We start from the raw sequence: 16565 nt of genomic DNA on the forward strand, positions 1-16565 counted from the left end.
AAGAGGAAAGGATGGATGGGCATGGTGGTAAGTTTGTAAAGGGAAGAAGGGAGGGCACATTTGGGGCTGTTTATGCCTGATGACTTCAAATTTCTCAATGAAATTGAAGCCAAGGTGGTTAGGGAAGTTGGGTTGAAATAAAGGAGCAAGGGACTTAAGTAAGCTCGTAAGAAGAGTAGAAAATATTTAGTACGAAATTGTTGTTTTTTGGTGGTTTGTTTTGTTCTGTTTTTTTAGAGAGACAGGGTCTCACTATGTTGCTCAGGCTGGAGTACTGAGGCTATTCCCAGGTGTGATAATAGCTTACTAACACCTTGAACTCCTGGGCCCAAGTGATCCTCCTGCCTTAGTCTCCTGAGTAGCTGGAACTACAGGCAGAGTTGTTTTGTTGTTGTTGTTTGTTTTTTTTACATATCTACTACATTTAACATGGTCCCTCACTTTCTCCTTGAAACTCTAAATACCCTTGATAGTCACAGCTTCATACTCTCCCGGTTCCCCTTTCACCATTTATTTTTTGCTGCATTTCCCACACAAGAGCATACCTTCCTCTTTTTGTTCTTTAAACATTAGTATAAAGAAGGATTCTGTCCTTAGTAGTTACTGACAGTCTTACCTTTTCCTTTTTTTTTTTGAGACAGGGCCTTACTCTGTCACCAAGGCTGATGTGCAGCAGCACAATCATGGCTCACTGCAGCCTCAACCTCCCAGGCTCAAGAGATCCTTCTGCCTCAGCCTCCCAAGCAGCTAGGACTATAGATGGGTATCTCAAACTCCTGAGTTCAAGCGATCCACACACCTTGGCCTCGCAAAGTGCTGAGATTACAGGTGCAGTGAGCCAATGCACCTGGCCCCCTTTCTTATTTTTTAACTGCTACTAGGCATGCTGTAGACCTACCCATTTCCCCGGGTTTAAGAACCATATATCCAACTCTGCACATATCTCCACCTTGAGGTCCCTATGGCGGTAAACCCACTATACCTCAAACCAAACTCATCATCCTATCACCCACACTTGTTCCTCCTCTGATATTCCCTATTTCATTTGGAAACACCAAAAACCATGTAATCCAAATGAGAAACATGAATTATCCTTAATTCTTTCCTTAGCCGTGTAGTCAACAAATAATCAAGTTTTACTAATTTTACACTCTAAATATTCCTTGGGAGAATAATTATATTCTTTTCTGGGAGTATAAGTTCCTATTCTTGCTAGAAGAGGCACTAAATAGTAAACACAAAAGCATGCAAATGATATGTAAATATGTATGTTATATAAAATATATAAATCATATAATAAAACCTGATAGGTAGCATGAAGAAAATAAAAAGAGAACATGTGTTGAAGAAATAGTAATGCTCATTAATATTCCTTGTGCTCCTCCTACATTTTGGATTCACTTACATTAGGGTCATGCAACTAATTTTGGCCAGTGAGCTGGGGAAAAAAGTGACTTATGCCACTTTCAATCTTCCTTTGAACCCTCTCTTTCCTATAGATGTGATCCTGGGAAACTACATGTTGAGATGCATCACAACACAGGCAAGCTTCCATCAGCCTAGGTCCCTGAAGGTCAAAGTGGACAAAGCTGTTTGCTAATGCATAATGGATTTGTAACACAAGATTTTTTTTTTTTTTTTTTTTTTTTGAGATAGGGACTCGCTCTGTTGCCCAGGCTGGAGTGCAGTGGCATGATCTCGGCTCACTGCAACCTCCACCTCTCAGACTCAAGCAACCCTCCTACCTCAGCCTCCAGAGTAGCTGGGACTAGAGGTGTGTCACCACATCCAGCTGATTTTTTAAAAAATATTTTGCAGAGACAGGGTCTCGCCATGTTGCCCATGGCTGGTCTTAAATTCCCGGGTTCAAGCAATTAGCCTGCCTTGGCCTCCCACAGTACTGAGATGAGAGGCCTGAGCCACCACTCCTGGCCAAGATACAAGATTTTGTTGTGTTAAGTCATTGCAATTTGGGGATTAAGTCATTGCCACAGTATAAAAAAGTCTATCTTAATTAAAACAGAAATAAAAATAGGGTCATGAGTTTCAGAGTGTAAATGGGGCAGGTTACAGTATTACACAGAAGATAGTCAACGTAGGCTTTATTGAGAAGTTGAGATTTGAGGCAAGATGGAATGGAGGTGAGGTGAGTATACTTGCCAAGCAGATTATCTGTGGGAATAGCATATACTAGGAGGGGAAATCAGTGAGCAAAGTTTCTGATCACCAAGTATGACTGGCAAGGAGGCTAGCTGTGGCCATAGTAGAGAGAGCAAGTAGAAGAGGTTAGGGAGGTAATGGGGGGCCAGATCAAGTAGAGCCTGGGAGGCCACCATAAGAAATCTGGCTTCTATCGTGAATCAAATGGGGAGCCACTGCAGGGTTTTGAGTAAAGCTGCTATGTAGAGATTAAATTTTAAGAGAGTAAGGCGAAAACAGGGAGACCAGTTAGGAGGCTGTTGGTATAATCTAGATGAGAGATAACAGTGGTGTCTGCCTCTACAGCAGGGACTTGACCTTTAAAGTCTTTAAAAACCTTTAAAGTCTAATTTTTAAAAAGCTGTTGACAGCAAAAAAAAAAAAAAAAAAAAAAGAACTAAAGAAGTGAAAAAAAAAGCCAACTTTAAAAAAATCTTTCTGCGCTTCCTTCTCTTTTTTAACTTGGACTCTATAAGGAAGTAAAAATGTACAAAATTACTGATAAGCGTTCTTTATACACAACAGACTGAAGAAAAAATTACCTATAGAGTCTCAGAAACTAGGGCTGAAGGTAGGGAGGGGAAGGGTAGAGATTTTAAATAGGAGCAATGAAACCAAGTATGACTTAACCCACATTTATTCAATTTTACTATGTCCAAGGTGTTTAAAAAGGAGAGTTGGAATGTTATCAAGCCAGATGCAGAGGCTAAAGAAGCTGAGGCTTTCCTTTTCTCTGCTCCATGGCACCTTCAGATTTCACTGGGATGAGGTGACTAAAGAAAACAAAATAAGTCATTTTTATTGACTGACTTTTTTGGGTCTTTAGTCTCTACCTTTATGATATGTTCTCTAGATTTTTTTATGGAAAAAAAACATTTTGGGGCCAAGCACGGTGGCTCATGCCTGTAATCCCAGCAGCACTTTGGAAGGTCGAGGCAGGCAGATCACTTGAGATCAGGAGTTCGAGACCAGCCTAGCCAACAGGATGAAACCTTGTCTCTACTAAAAATACAAAAATTAGCCAGGTGTAGTGGCACGCACCTGTAGTCCAAGCTACTTGGGAGGCTGAGGCATAAGAATCGCTTGAACCTGGGAGGCAGAGGTTGCAGTGAGCCGAGATCGCGCCACTGCACTCCAGCCTGGGTGACGAAGCGAGACTCTGTCTAAAAAAAAATAAAAAATAAAAAAAATTTTTGGGAACACTTGATCCAGTTCTGACTACATGATGACTTTCATATTTACTCTCCGTTGAATAACAGAATTCTGAACTTCTAAGTGTCAAAGTAAAAAAGAATTTCATCAGTAAGCAGACAAAAAGACTACAGATCTTAATGACTAAAGGAAATAACAAATTGGATAAAGTGATATTTCTTTTTTTTTTTACTGTGCCTAATTTATAAATTAAACTTTATCATAGATACATATGTACAGGAAAAAAACAGTATATATAGGGTTGAGTACTATCCACAGTTTCAGGCACACACTGGGAGTCGTGGAACATATCCTCTTATCCTCTGCTGATGAGGGGGGCTACTACATCCCTATTCACAGATGCAGTGATCCTAAAGATAGAAAATCTCAAATAATCCATGAAGAAAACATATTAGAATTAATAAATGAATTCAGATAAGTTGCAGGGTATAAGATCAACACTCACAAATCAGCTGTGTTTCTATATACCAGCAATAAAAAAAATCCTAAAATGAAAGTAAGAAAAATAATTCCACTTTCAATAGCATCCTAAAGAATAAAATACCTACACCTAGGAATAAATTTAACTAAGGAAGTGAAAGGTTTGTCCAATGAAAACTATAAAACATTACTGAAAGAAATTAAAGACCTAATTAAGGCCAGGGGCAATGGCTCATGCCTATAATCCCAGCACTTTGGGAGGCTGAGGAGGGCGGATCACAAGGTCAAGAGATCGAGACCATCCTGGCCAACATGGTGAAACCCTGTCTATACTAAAAATAGAAAAATTAGCTGGGCGTGGTGGCACACGCCTGGAGTCCCAGCTACTTGGCAGGCTGAAGCAAGAGAATTGCTTGAACCCGGGAGGCAGAGGTTGCAGTGAGCTGAGATTGCACCCCTGCACTCCAGCCTGGCGACAGAGTGAGAGAGATTCCATCTCAAAAAAAAAAAAAAAAAAAAAAGACCTAATTAATGAAAAGACATCCCATGTTTATGCATTAGAAGACTTAACACATTAAAACTTAATATGTTAAGATGGCACTATTATCTAAAGTGATCTATAGTCACAATGTTATCCCCATTGAAGTTTTTCTTTTTTTTTTTTTGGCGGTGGGTGGGGAGTGGAGTCTCACTTTATCACCTAGGCTGGAGTGCAATCTGGCAGTGGTTCAATCATAGTTCACCATAGCCTCCAACTCCTGGACTCATGTGATCCTCCCAATGCAGCCTCCCATGTAGCTGGGACTACAGGTGTGCACCACCATACCCTGCTAATTTTTTAATGTTTTATAGAGATGGGGGTCTCACTATGTTGCCCAGGCTGGTCTCAAACTCCTGGGCTCAAGTGATCCTCCCATTTTAGCCTCCCAAAGCACTGGAATTACAGGCCTAAGCCACCATGCCCAGCCCTTCTGTCAAAGTTCTAATTGCATTTTTGCAGATACTGAAAAGCTGATCCTCAAATTTATATGGAATTGCAAAAGGTCCTGAAGAGCCAAAACAATACTAAAAAAGAAGAACAATGTGGAAGACTCATATTTTCTGATTTCAAAATTTACTACGGTATTCAAAACAGTGTGATACTGACATAAGGTCAGACATATAGATCAGTGAAATAGAATCATGGGCCCCAAACTAAACCCATATGTATGGTTAACTGATTTTCAATAAGAATGCCAAGACCATTAAACAGGTAAAGAATAGTCTCTTTAACAAATAGTGCTAGGATGTCTGAATATCTACACGCAAAATGATGAAGTTGGACTCCTATCTCATACCATATATACACTCAAAATGGGTCAACAACTTAAATATAAGAGCTAAAAACTTTTAGAAGAAAACATAGGGGCTGGGTGTGGTGACTCACACCTGTAATTCCAGCACTTCGGGAGGCCGAGGCAGAAGGATCGCTTGAGCCCAGGTGTTCAAGACCAGCCTGGACAACACAGTAAGACCCTGTCTCAATAAAGAAAGAAAATCTTAAAAAAATTTTTTTAAAGAAAACACAGGGATAAATCTTTATGACTCTGGATTAGGCAACAAATTCTTAACTCTGACACCAAAAGCATGTGTAACAAAAGAAAAACATAGGTAAACTGGAATTTCATCAAAATTTACAACTTGGCAGGGTGTGGCGGTTCAGGCCTGTAATCTCAGCACTTTGGGAAGCCTAGGCGGGAATACCACTTGAGGTCAGGAATTTGAGACCAGCCTGGCCAACATGGTGAAACCCTGTCTCTACGAAAAATACAAAAAATTAGCCAGGCGTGGTGATTTTGTGCCTGTAGTCCCAGCTACTTGGGAGGCTGAGGTGGGAGACTCGCTTGAACCCGGGAGGCAGGGGTTGCAGTGAGCCAAGATCATGCCATTGCAATCCAGCGTGGGTAACAGGGCGAGACTCTGTCTTTAAAAAAAAAACAACAAACATAACAAAACACTCATGTACATCAAAGGAAATTATCAAGAAAGTGAAAAGACAGTTTACTAAATGGGAGAAAATATTTGCAAATGATATATTTAATAAGGATCTAGTATGCAGAATTTGTAAAGAACTCTTACAACTCAAAAACAAAAAGACAATACAACTGAAAAATGGGCAAAGGACTTGAATAGACATTTCTCCAAAGAAGATATACAAATGGCCAACAAGCACATGAAAATATGCTCGCCTGGCATAGCGGCTCACACTTGTAATCCCAGCACTTTGGGGGCCGAGGTGGGCAGATTGCTTGAGCCCAGGAGTTTGAGATGAGCCTGGGCAACATGGAGAAACCCCATCTCTAACAAAAATACAAAAATTAGCCAGGCGTGGTGGCGTGCACTTGTGGTCCCAGGTACTTGGGAGGCTGAGGTAGGTGGATCACTTGAGCCTGGGAGGTAAAGGTTGCCATGAGCTGAGATCATGCCATTGCGTTCTAGCCTGGGTGACAAAGTGAAACCCTGTCTCAAAAAATGGGAAATGAAAATGAAAAATGAAAATCAAAATCACAGTGAGGTACAACTTCATACTCCACTAGGATAGCTATAATAATTAACAGAAAGAAGAAAGACAGGAAAGTAACAAGTATTGGTGAGTATGTGGGGAAATTGGAAGCTTTGTACATTGCTGTTGGGATGTAAAATGATGCAGCTGCTATGAAAAGCAGTTTAGCAGTTCCTCAAAAAGTTAAACACAGAATTACCATATGACCTACACATTTCCACTTTTAACTATATCCCCTCAAGAAATGAAAACCAGTACTCAAACAAATACATTTATACATATGTTCATACCAGTACTATTCACAATAACCAAAAGGCGAGCATAGCCCAAGTGTTCATCAACAGATGAATGGGTAAATTATTTGTGGTATATACAAACAATGGAATAGTAGTCAACACAAAAGGGATGAAGTACTGATGCATGCTACAACATGGATGAACTTTAAAAACATTATGTTAAGTGAATGAAGCCAGACACCAAAGGTCACATATTATACAATTTCATTTATATGAAATATCCAGAATAGGTAAACCTATAGAGCCACAACATGGATGATTGCCAGAAGTCACGGGGAGAGAGAAACGGGGAGCAAATGCTTAATGGGTAGAGGGTTCCCTTTTGGGGTGATGAAAGTGTTTTGGAACTAGATAGAAACAACGGTTGTACGACATTGTGAATGTACTAGAGCTGAATTATTCACTTCAAAATTATTAATTTTATGTAAGTTTTACCTCAAGTTAAAAAAACAAACAAAACCAAAAATAAACATATCCAGAATGTGACCACTTCTACCTCTACCATTATTACCTGCTGTAAGCCACCAGCAATTCTCTCCTGCCTGTATTACTATAATATGTGTCTGGCACATAGTGGGCAGTCAATTAATACTTGTTGAATGAAGTAAACATAAGCCTTCAGCCACCAGTCTTACCATATTATATTCATGAAAACATGTGTCAAAGGCCATAGTATCATTCAGTTCCTGGCATCAAATATGGGCTGTGTTAACCCTTAGTTCTAAGAGCATCTGTGAAATCCACCATAACAAATTGCAATCCGAAAATCCTTTTGAGTAAACTTAAGAAACAGAATCCCAGCACTTTGGGAGGCTGAGATAGGTGGATCACTTGAGGTCAGGAGTTTGAGACCAGCCTGGCCAATGTGGCGAAACCTTGTCTCTACTAAAAATACAAAAATTAGCTGGGCCTGGTGGCATGCGCCTGTAGTCCCAGCTATTCAGGAGGCTGAGGTGGAAGAATCACTTGAACCTGGGAGGCAGAGGTTGCAATGAGTGAGATCATGCCACTGCACTCCAGCCTGGGCGACACAGTGAGACTCTGTCTCAAAAAAAAAAAAATTACCCATATGTAATCATTTAATGCACACATTAAATGACAAAAATATAATTTAAAACATTCTCAATCTGTGGTTTTGACCTATTCGCATCTAATGTCAGTGTTATTACTGTTTCTCTTTTGAACTCTTAAGTTACAAAGAATCAATTTAGCAACTGAACTCACCATATACACATTATAATTAAAAATATATTTTATATCAAAAACCACAGTAAGGGAAGTGCTATTTGCTACCATACTAGTTGATATAATCTTACGTTAAAAAAACAGGATCTGTGTTCCAGTTCCTATTAAGGAAAGAATCTGTGAAGAAAGAGTAGGGCTACATGTTATAGCTTGTAACACATCAGAGCTGCAGGCAGGCCCCAGCATTCCAGATGATGAGGAAGAAATTCCTGATTGCCTCTCCAGAAACCAATAAATATAGACTTCCAGGCAGTTTCCAAGTCATTAGTACTTCTTCATTATCTACTGATTTTTTTTTTTTTTTTTTTTTTGAGATGGAGTTTCTCTCTTGTTGCCCAGGCTGGAGTGCAATGGCGCGATCTCGGCTCACCGCAACCTCTGCCTCCCGGGTTCAGGCAGTTCTCCTGCTGGTCAGGCTGGTCTTGAACTGCCAACCTCAGGTGATCCACCTACCTCAGCCTCCCAAAGTGCTGGGATTACAGGCATGAGCCACTGCACCAAGCCCTTATTAAGTATTTTTTTATGTCTTAGATAATCCAGCCTCATCTGCTTTGAGGCTCCAGAAAACTTCTCCAGTGTCTTGTGTGGATTCTGTGCAGATTTTTTTTTTTAATCCCTATTCAAACCTCCAGGGTTGAGAACAAATCTAGTCTGTGGTGACAATAGTTGTATAGCTGCCTCGGCACTCAGGAAAAAGTGAGTGTGGTAGGCTCATTAAGTACAATAACTTTCAAAATACAAAACGCATTACAATAGCAAACTCAAATTCTGTCTTTTCCACATTAGTAAATTTAGCAATTCTGTAAGAGCTTAGTTTCTATTTTATAAAAAGTCAGAACTAGGGGGACTATCTCTTCCCCCATTTCTCAGTCACAGCAATCTAACTGACCTTTCTTTTGTTTCTGATACATATTTGTGGTATCATCCTCCACTCTCCCCACTTCTTTTCTATTCCTACCTAACCCAATCTTTCTTTTTTTCTTGGTACTCACTGGCTACAGCAGCAATCCTTTTTTTTTTTTTTTTTTTGAGACGGAGTTTCAGTCTTGTCTCCCAGGCTGGAGTGCAATGCCCCATCTTGGCTTACTGCAACCTCCGCCTCCTGGGTTCAAATGATTCTCCTGCCTCAGCCTCCCAAGTAGCTGGGATTACAGATGCCCACCACCACGCCTGGCTATTTTTTTTTTTTTTTGTATTTTTAGTAGAGATGGGGTTTTGCCATATTGGCCAGGCTTGTCTCGAACTCCTGACCTCAGATGATCTGCTAGCCTCAGCCTCTCAAAGTGCTGGGATTACAGGCCTGAGCCACTGTGCCAAGCCAGCAATCCTTTATTTCTGACCGTTAATTTGGCTAGACTTTTTTAAGCCAAAATTCAATTCTAGGCAGACATCAGGAGAAATGAATATGGATTTATTATTTACTGAGAGGTTAATAATTTTTATTTGACATACAATTTACTACATACCAGGTGCTATTCTAAGAGCTTTACAAATATTAACCCATGTAATCATCAGAACCATATGGGGTAGCTATTCTAATTCACCTCATTTTATAGATGAAACTGAGGCACAGCGGGGTCAAATTTTTGCCCAAAGTCAACCAGCTATCAGGTTATGGATCTGTGATTCAAGTACAGGAAGTCTGATTCCTGAGTCTGAGCTCTTAACTACTACACTATGCTGCCCTTCATATATAAAGTTGTTCAAAGTGTGTTTAATTTCTTTTATCCTTAGGATCAAGTAGAATATCACTCAAATATTTTTTAAGTTTTTCTTAGAATGAAGGCTAAATAAAAATTTCATTTAATTAGAGGTAGAAGAGATCTTAAAGATATTAATTCTGGCTGGGCGTGGTGGGTCACACCTATAATCCCAGTACTTTGGGAGGCCAAGGTGGGTGGATCACCTGAGGTCAGGAGTTCGTGACCAGCTTGGCCAACATAGTGAAACTCTGTCTCTACTAAAAACACAAAATTAGCCGGGTGTGGTGGTGGATGCCTGTAATTCCAGCTACTCAGGAGGCTGAGGCAGGAGAATTGCTTGAACCCAGATGGCAGAGGTTGCAGTGAGCTGAAACTATGCCATTGCACTCCAGTCTGGGCAACAAGAGCGAGACTCCATCTCAAAAAAAAAAAAAAAAAAAAAAGCTATTAATTCTATCCCTCTCTCTTTACAGTTAAAGAACAGACCTATGGATGCTAAGTAACATTTAGTATTATATTCTAGTGACCTATTCTAATTCCTTTTCCAATTTATCATTGCTTCTTACTTTATACTTTTATCATTACACAAATGGGTAACAATTTTAAATTTGGCGGGGGTTTCCTGGCTTCTGTTTTCGTTTTCATAGAGAATGTTGAGCTGTATCTGTGGCATTTATGTATTTCCTCTAATAACATTCTAATGTATTTCCTCTAAACATCTAATAAGAATGTTTTTACTGAAATTAAATCTTTAGATCTTATAGAGTAGAAAGTAAAAATTACAAGTCCTTCACATTATTTTCAAATACATAAAAATGTACCAAACCCAAAACAGATCATATGACATCTAGATGTTTTTAATTTCATACCACTATCTAATCTTTTCACTGCACATCCTTGATCACAAGAAAATTTATCTAAACGTTTCCCTCAATTATTCTACCAAACGGCTTTTTTCTTTCTGATATATTTTTCTCACTATTATACATAATAAGAATTATTTTGTATATTTTGGCATGTTCCATTTACATTCATTGAAGGTAGTAAATTAAGTCAATAAAATCACTTGCAATTAAAACAATTACAAAAACTGTCTTTAATACAATTTAAATTTTTCAGAGTAACTTAAATATGGGAGGCAGGCACAGGAAAATTTCTGTTCAATTCTAGGAATGAATAGTATACATGTAAACAGATGACAATAATGGCACATTAAAGATAGACATGCCTTGTTCTCATACATTACTAGTATAATGAAAACTGATACAATCTTTCTGGAAAGCATTTTGTCAATACACAGAAGAGCTCTAAATGTTCATATATATTGACCCAGCAATCCTAGAATTCTATACTAAGGATATAGAAATGTAGGTAAGGATTCATATTTTTAAATGTTTGTCATAAAATTATTGATAACATATAATAATTATAAATCAAATTTATTGGTTATAATGAAGTAGTTAAAAATATGAGTTTATACAGCTATATAGACCTGACTATCACCATTTACTTCATGCATTATATTGGAACTCCAAACATGTAAATAACAGAAACCAATTTAGATTATTTTAAGAAGAAGAAAAGGAGATGTATTAAAAGGATAGACAGCGTCTCGCAGAACCCTAAGGTAGAATGAGGCTAAGCTTGGAGAAGAAACCACAACTATAAACAGAACAGTCACAGGACCATCTTTTCTTTCTATATTTCTGCTTCATTTTTCTTTTTCTACAGACCAGCTTCTCTGCCTTTCAGTCCACATGACAGACAAAGGCTTCTGAATTTACTTCCTTGTTGAGAAAACCAGCCCAGACTCTGTACCTGTTCTCAAATCCTAAGGGACGAGATCACACAAAGAAAATATAGTTTCCCTATAGGTAAGGGAGCTTTTAGAGAGTTATAAACTAGGCAGACACCCCAAAAGCTACTTCTTCAGTTGTAGGACCATGGGCTAGGGCTAGCCACATAATTTCTTTACCTCTCAGTTTCCTCATCTATAAATGGGGATACTAAGACCTATAATAATCATAACCCTACAGTATAAAAACTATTTCATAGGAATATTTTTAAAATTTCATTCATTAAGATCGTTTTCTTTCTTTTTTTTTTTTTTTTTTTTCAGACAGAGTTTCACTCTTGTTGCCCAGGCTGGAGTGCAATGGTGCGATCTTGGCTCACTGCAACCTCTGCCTCCCGGGTTCAAGCAATTCTCCTGCCTCAGCCTCCCAAGTAGCTGGGATTACAAGCGTCCACCACCACGCCCAGCTAATTTTTTGTATTTTTAGTAGAGACAGGGTTTCGCCATGTTGGCCAGGTTGGTCTTGAACTCCTGACCTCAGGTGATCCACCCACCTCAGTCTCCCAAAGTGCTGGGATTACAGGCGTGAGCCACTGCACCTGGCCATTAAGATTGTTTTCTAGGGATTTATATTGGTGGGAAAATTCTTTACACAATGTATTACTCAGGGTTCTCCAGAGAAACAGAACCAATAGGATATGTATATCTACATATACAAAGAAAAGTTTATTTTAAGGATTGGTCATGCAGTTGTAGAGGCTGGCAAGTCCAAAATCTGCAGGGCAGGCCAAAAGGCTGAAGACCCAGGGAAGAGTTAATGTGTAGCTCAAGTCTGAAACCATTCTGTTGGCAGAATTCACTCTTCTTTGGGGGAGGTCAGTCTTTCTTCTCTTAAGGCCTTCATTTAATTGGATAAGACCTACTCACACTATGGAGGATAATCTGCTTTACTCAAAGTCCGCTGATTTAAATGTTAAACTCGTCTAAAAACTACTTTCAGAAAAACATCTAGATGTTTTGATCATTTTTGATCAAAAAGCTGAGTACTTTGGCTGGCCATGGTGGTCAAGGCCTGTAATCCCAGGAAGGCCAAGGCGGGCAGATCACTTGAGGTCAGGAGTTCCAGACCAGCCTGGCCAACACGGCAAAACCACATCTCTACTAAAAATATAAAACTTAGCTAGGCGTGGTGTTAGGCACCTGTAATCCCAGCTACTGGGGAGGCTGAGGCAGGAGAATCGCTTGAACCTGGAAGGCAGAGGTTGCAGCGAGCCAAGATCGCACCACTGCACTCCAGCCTGGGCAACAGAGCAAGAGTCCATCTCAAAAAAAAAAAAAAAAAAAAAAAATCTGAGTACCTTTACTCAAATAAACTGATATATAAAATTAATATCACATATAATATTAAATAAAAAGAATAAACTCCACATATAATATGGTCCCAACTATTTTCAAACTGTAAGGAAATAAAAAATTAACATTAGCTTTTTCTTTTTTTAAAATTTATTTTCTAAGTCTTCTATAAATTTCAGTACTTATCTTGCTTGTTCTCTTAGCAGAATAACAATGTTAACAACTTTTCTTTTCTAGAAACACCCTCTCTCTTACTTTCACTTCTGGCTTCCCTCTGTACTACATTCATTTTATGATACTGTCCAATCTACACGCCTCTCTTCTGAAAACTTCCCCCACTTGGACCCAGCAGTGTGGCCCTGGAGACATGCTCATCCCCTGTGATCCTGCTCCCTTGAACACAGCTACTTGGATCAGGAATGGACACTTGGCCCTAGGGAAGCAAAACCATTGGCTGTGCTGAGCCAATCAGATTCTTTTTTCTAAAAGTAGCTGCAAATAAAGTCAGAAAGAGAGTCTCTACTGTGTGCTTGAACTTCTAAAAATAAAACTATGAGTGAGGCAGACATGTGCGTATGAAAACAGAGAGAGACAAGAAAGCAGCAGAAATAAAAGACCATGCAACCCTAAGAAACAAAGATTGAGAGTGGGCCTTTAGTTCTGATAGGGGTCCAGAGCCTGGCTCCAATCCCTCAGAAGGTCCAACGGCTCTTTCTTACCCTTGGCTTCCATGAGATGCCCCTTCGAGCCTTCAAATAAATTTCCTCTTTTTGCTTAAGCCAGTCCAATTAAGCTTTTTACTAGAACCCCCACCACACACACACACTATCCCTAAGATATATTCTTACCTCTCAAACTGCTATTTTTCATATTCTGTTACAGGTTTTCTTCTGTTTTCTTTGAGACAAGGTCTCACTCTGATACCCAGGCTGGAGTGCTGTGGTGCCTTCAAAGCTCACTGCAGCCTTGACCTCCTGGGCTCAAGGGATCCTCCCGTCTCAGCCTCTTTAGCAGCTAGGACTACAGGCATGAGCTGCAACACCTGGCTAATTTTTTTTTTTTGTAGCACCCGGGTCTCACTATGTTGCCCAGGCTGGTCTCGAACTCCTGGGCTCCAGCAATCCTCCCGCCTCAGCCTCCCAAAGTGCTAGGATTACAAGCATGAGCCACCACATCCAGACTTTCAAGTTCTTTTTACTCTATCCATTCTTCGAATATTGATACCTTTAAAGATTCTTCTCCTAGACCCTCTGCTATTTGTTTTGAGAAAAGATCTCACTCCATCCCCCAGGCTGAAGTACAGTAGCACAATCGTGGCTCACTGTAGTTTCAACTTCCCAGGCTCGGGTGTTTCTCCCACCTCAGGCTTCCAAGTAGTTGGGACTACAGGCACACAGCACCATGCCTAGTTAATTTTTTTTGTATTTTTCATAGAGAATGGGGTTTCGGCTGGGCGCGGTGGCTCATGCCTGTAATCCCAGAACTTTGGGAGGCTGAGGTGGGTGGATCACTTGAGGTCAGGAGTTCGAGACTAGCCTGGTCAATATGGTGAAACCCCATCTCTACTAAAAATACAAAAAATTAGTCAGGTGTGGTGGCAGGCGCCTGTTAATTCTAGCCCCTCAGGAGGCTGAGGCAGAACAATCGCTTGAACCCGGGAGGCGGAGGTTGCAGTGAGCCGAGATCGTGCCATTGCACTCCAGCCTGGGCAACAAGAGCAAAACTCTGTCTCAAAAAAAAAAAAAATGGCGTTTCACCATGTTGCCCAAGCTGGTCTCGAGCTCCTGGGCTCAAGCAATCCACCATTCTCAGCCTCCCAAAGTTCTGGGATTACAGACATGCGCCACTGTGCCCAGCAGACCCTCTCTTCTTCTGTGTGTACTCTTTCAGGGCAATATTATCCACTCTCACCACCTCATTTTGCACCTATATGCTGATGACAAGAAACTGGTCCTGATCTTCATGTATAGAACCATCTCCTGGACAGCTCCAGATGACTTACAGACGCTTCAAACTCGAAATACCTAAAACTGAAGTCATCTCCATGCCGTTGCCACTTTCCCCAAATCTGACCCACTTTCATTATTTGCTATTTCTATAAACCAAACTACTACTTCTCAGCTTGCCAAGCAGGAAACCTCAGAATAATACTTTTTATCCTTCTTACTGATATATCCAATTAGTCCCATGTTTTGTCAATTCTACCTCTTAATATCTATCAAATTCACCCATTTCTCTCTACTGCCATTGACACTAAGTCAGGGACTGGCAAAGCTTTTTGTAAAGAGCCTGATAGCAACTATTTAGGCTCTGTGGCTTAAACAGTCTATGTCAGAACTGGTGTCAGTCATAATCCCAAAAGACATAATCCTGAATGTTGAAATCCCAAAAGATCAAAATCTCTAAAGTCTAAAATTTCTAATATCTAAAATCCTGAAAATTACAAACCCAAAATATTAAAATCTTGGAATTTGAAAGCCAAATTCTAGGGAAGAAATTTAGCACATTTTTGGTTGTATGTGGGGTAGCCATATCATGTTAGGTGAAGTATTTTCTTGCTATTGTCTTTACATGGAAATTGTGTATAGTTTATACATATGGGTGTGAAGTTGACAAGGTTTGAATTTGTGGACTTAATTTTAGGTGTCAGCTTGACTGGATTAAGAAATATCTAGAAATCTGGTAAAGCATCATTTTGGGTGTGTCTGTGAGCATGTTTCCAGAGGAGATTAGTGTATGAGTCAGAGTGGACTAGATGGGAAAGATCTGCCCTCAGTGTTGGCATGCACCATCTAATCTGCAGGAGGCCCAGACAGAACATATCCAGAAGGTGAACTGGATTCTTTGGGAGCTGGGACAGACTTTTCTTCTGCTGCCTTGGATGTTAGAACTCCAGGCTCACCAGCCTTGGGATTCCAGCACATACTTACACCAGCAACCACCCAGATCCTGAGGCTTTCAGCCTTGGACTTGGAGTTACACCATCAGCTTCCCTGGTTCTCAAGGTAAAAATGTAGAAACTTAATAAATGAAGTGATGTACATCTGCATTTGTGAAAGATAAAATTTCTTGAGATCTTGACTCTTTGGGTGACTGCACATGTGGTAGCTGGCCCATGTGGTTTTTGATGGATCTCATCAAAAGGCTCAGATTGTCTATCATGGTATTTCAGATGACCACAGTTAATAAAGTGGAGTGCACACAATTACCAGCCACAGTGATAAATGTTTGTACTTCACTTTTTTAACTTTTTTTTTTAATTTTTCATTTTTTACTAACAGAGTCTCGTTCTATCTCCCATGCTAAGACACAGTGGCATGATTATAGTTCGCTACAGCCTCCAACTCCTGGGCTAAAGTGATCCTCCCACCTCAGCTTCCCAAGTATCTGGGACTACAAGTATACACCACCACACCTGGCTAATTTTTAAATTTTGGTAGAGAAAGGGTCTTGATTTGTTGCCCGGGCTGGTCTCGAACTCCTGGCCTCAAGTGATCCTTCTGCTTTGGCTTTCCAAAGTGCTGGGATTACAGGCATGTGCCACCATGCCCAGCCTTGATCTCCTTCTATTTTTTTTTTTTTTGAGACAGGGTCTCACTGAGTTGCCCAAGCTGGAGTATAGTGATGTGGTTACAGCTCACTGCAGCCTCAGGTGATTTTCCCCACCTTAGCCTCCAGAGTAGCTGGGACCACAGGCACACACCACCACGCCTGGCTAACTTTCTATATTTTTTGTAGTGATGGAGTTTCACCATGTTGCCCAGGCTGGTATCCTGAGCTCAAATGATCCTCCTGCCTCA

At 40.2% G+C, this 16565-nt stretch overlaps 1 protein-coding gene across 1 annotated transcript in view; it reads right to left on the reverse strand.

Annotated features, from left to right (window-relative positions):
• Positions 1–16565, reverse strand: part of SGPP1 (sphingosine-1-phosphate phosphatase 1) — a 44360-nt gene that overhangs the window by 14630 nt on the left and 13165 nt on the right. The gene's annotated exons all lie outside the window — the stretch shown is intronic.

This window comes from Pongo abelii, chromosome 15, assembly GCF_028885655.2.
Source record: "Pongo abelii isolate AG06213 chromosome 15, NHGRI_mPonAbe1-v2.0_pri, whole genome shotgun sequence".
In the NCBI taxonomy this organism is placed as follows: Eukaryota; Metazoa; Chordata; class Mammalia; order Primates; family Hominidae; genus Pongo; species Pongo abelii.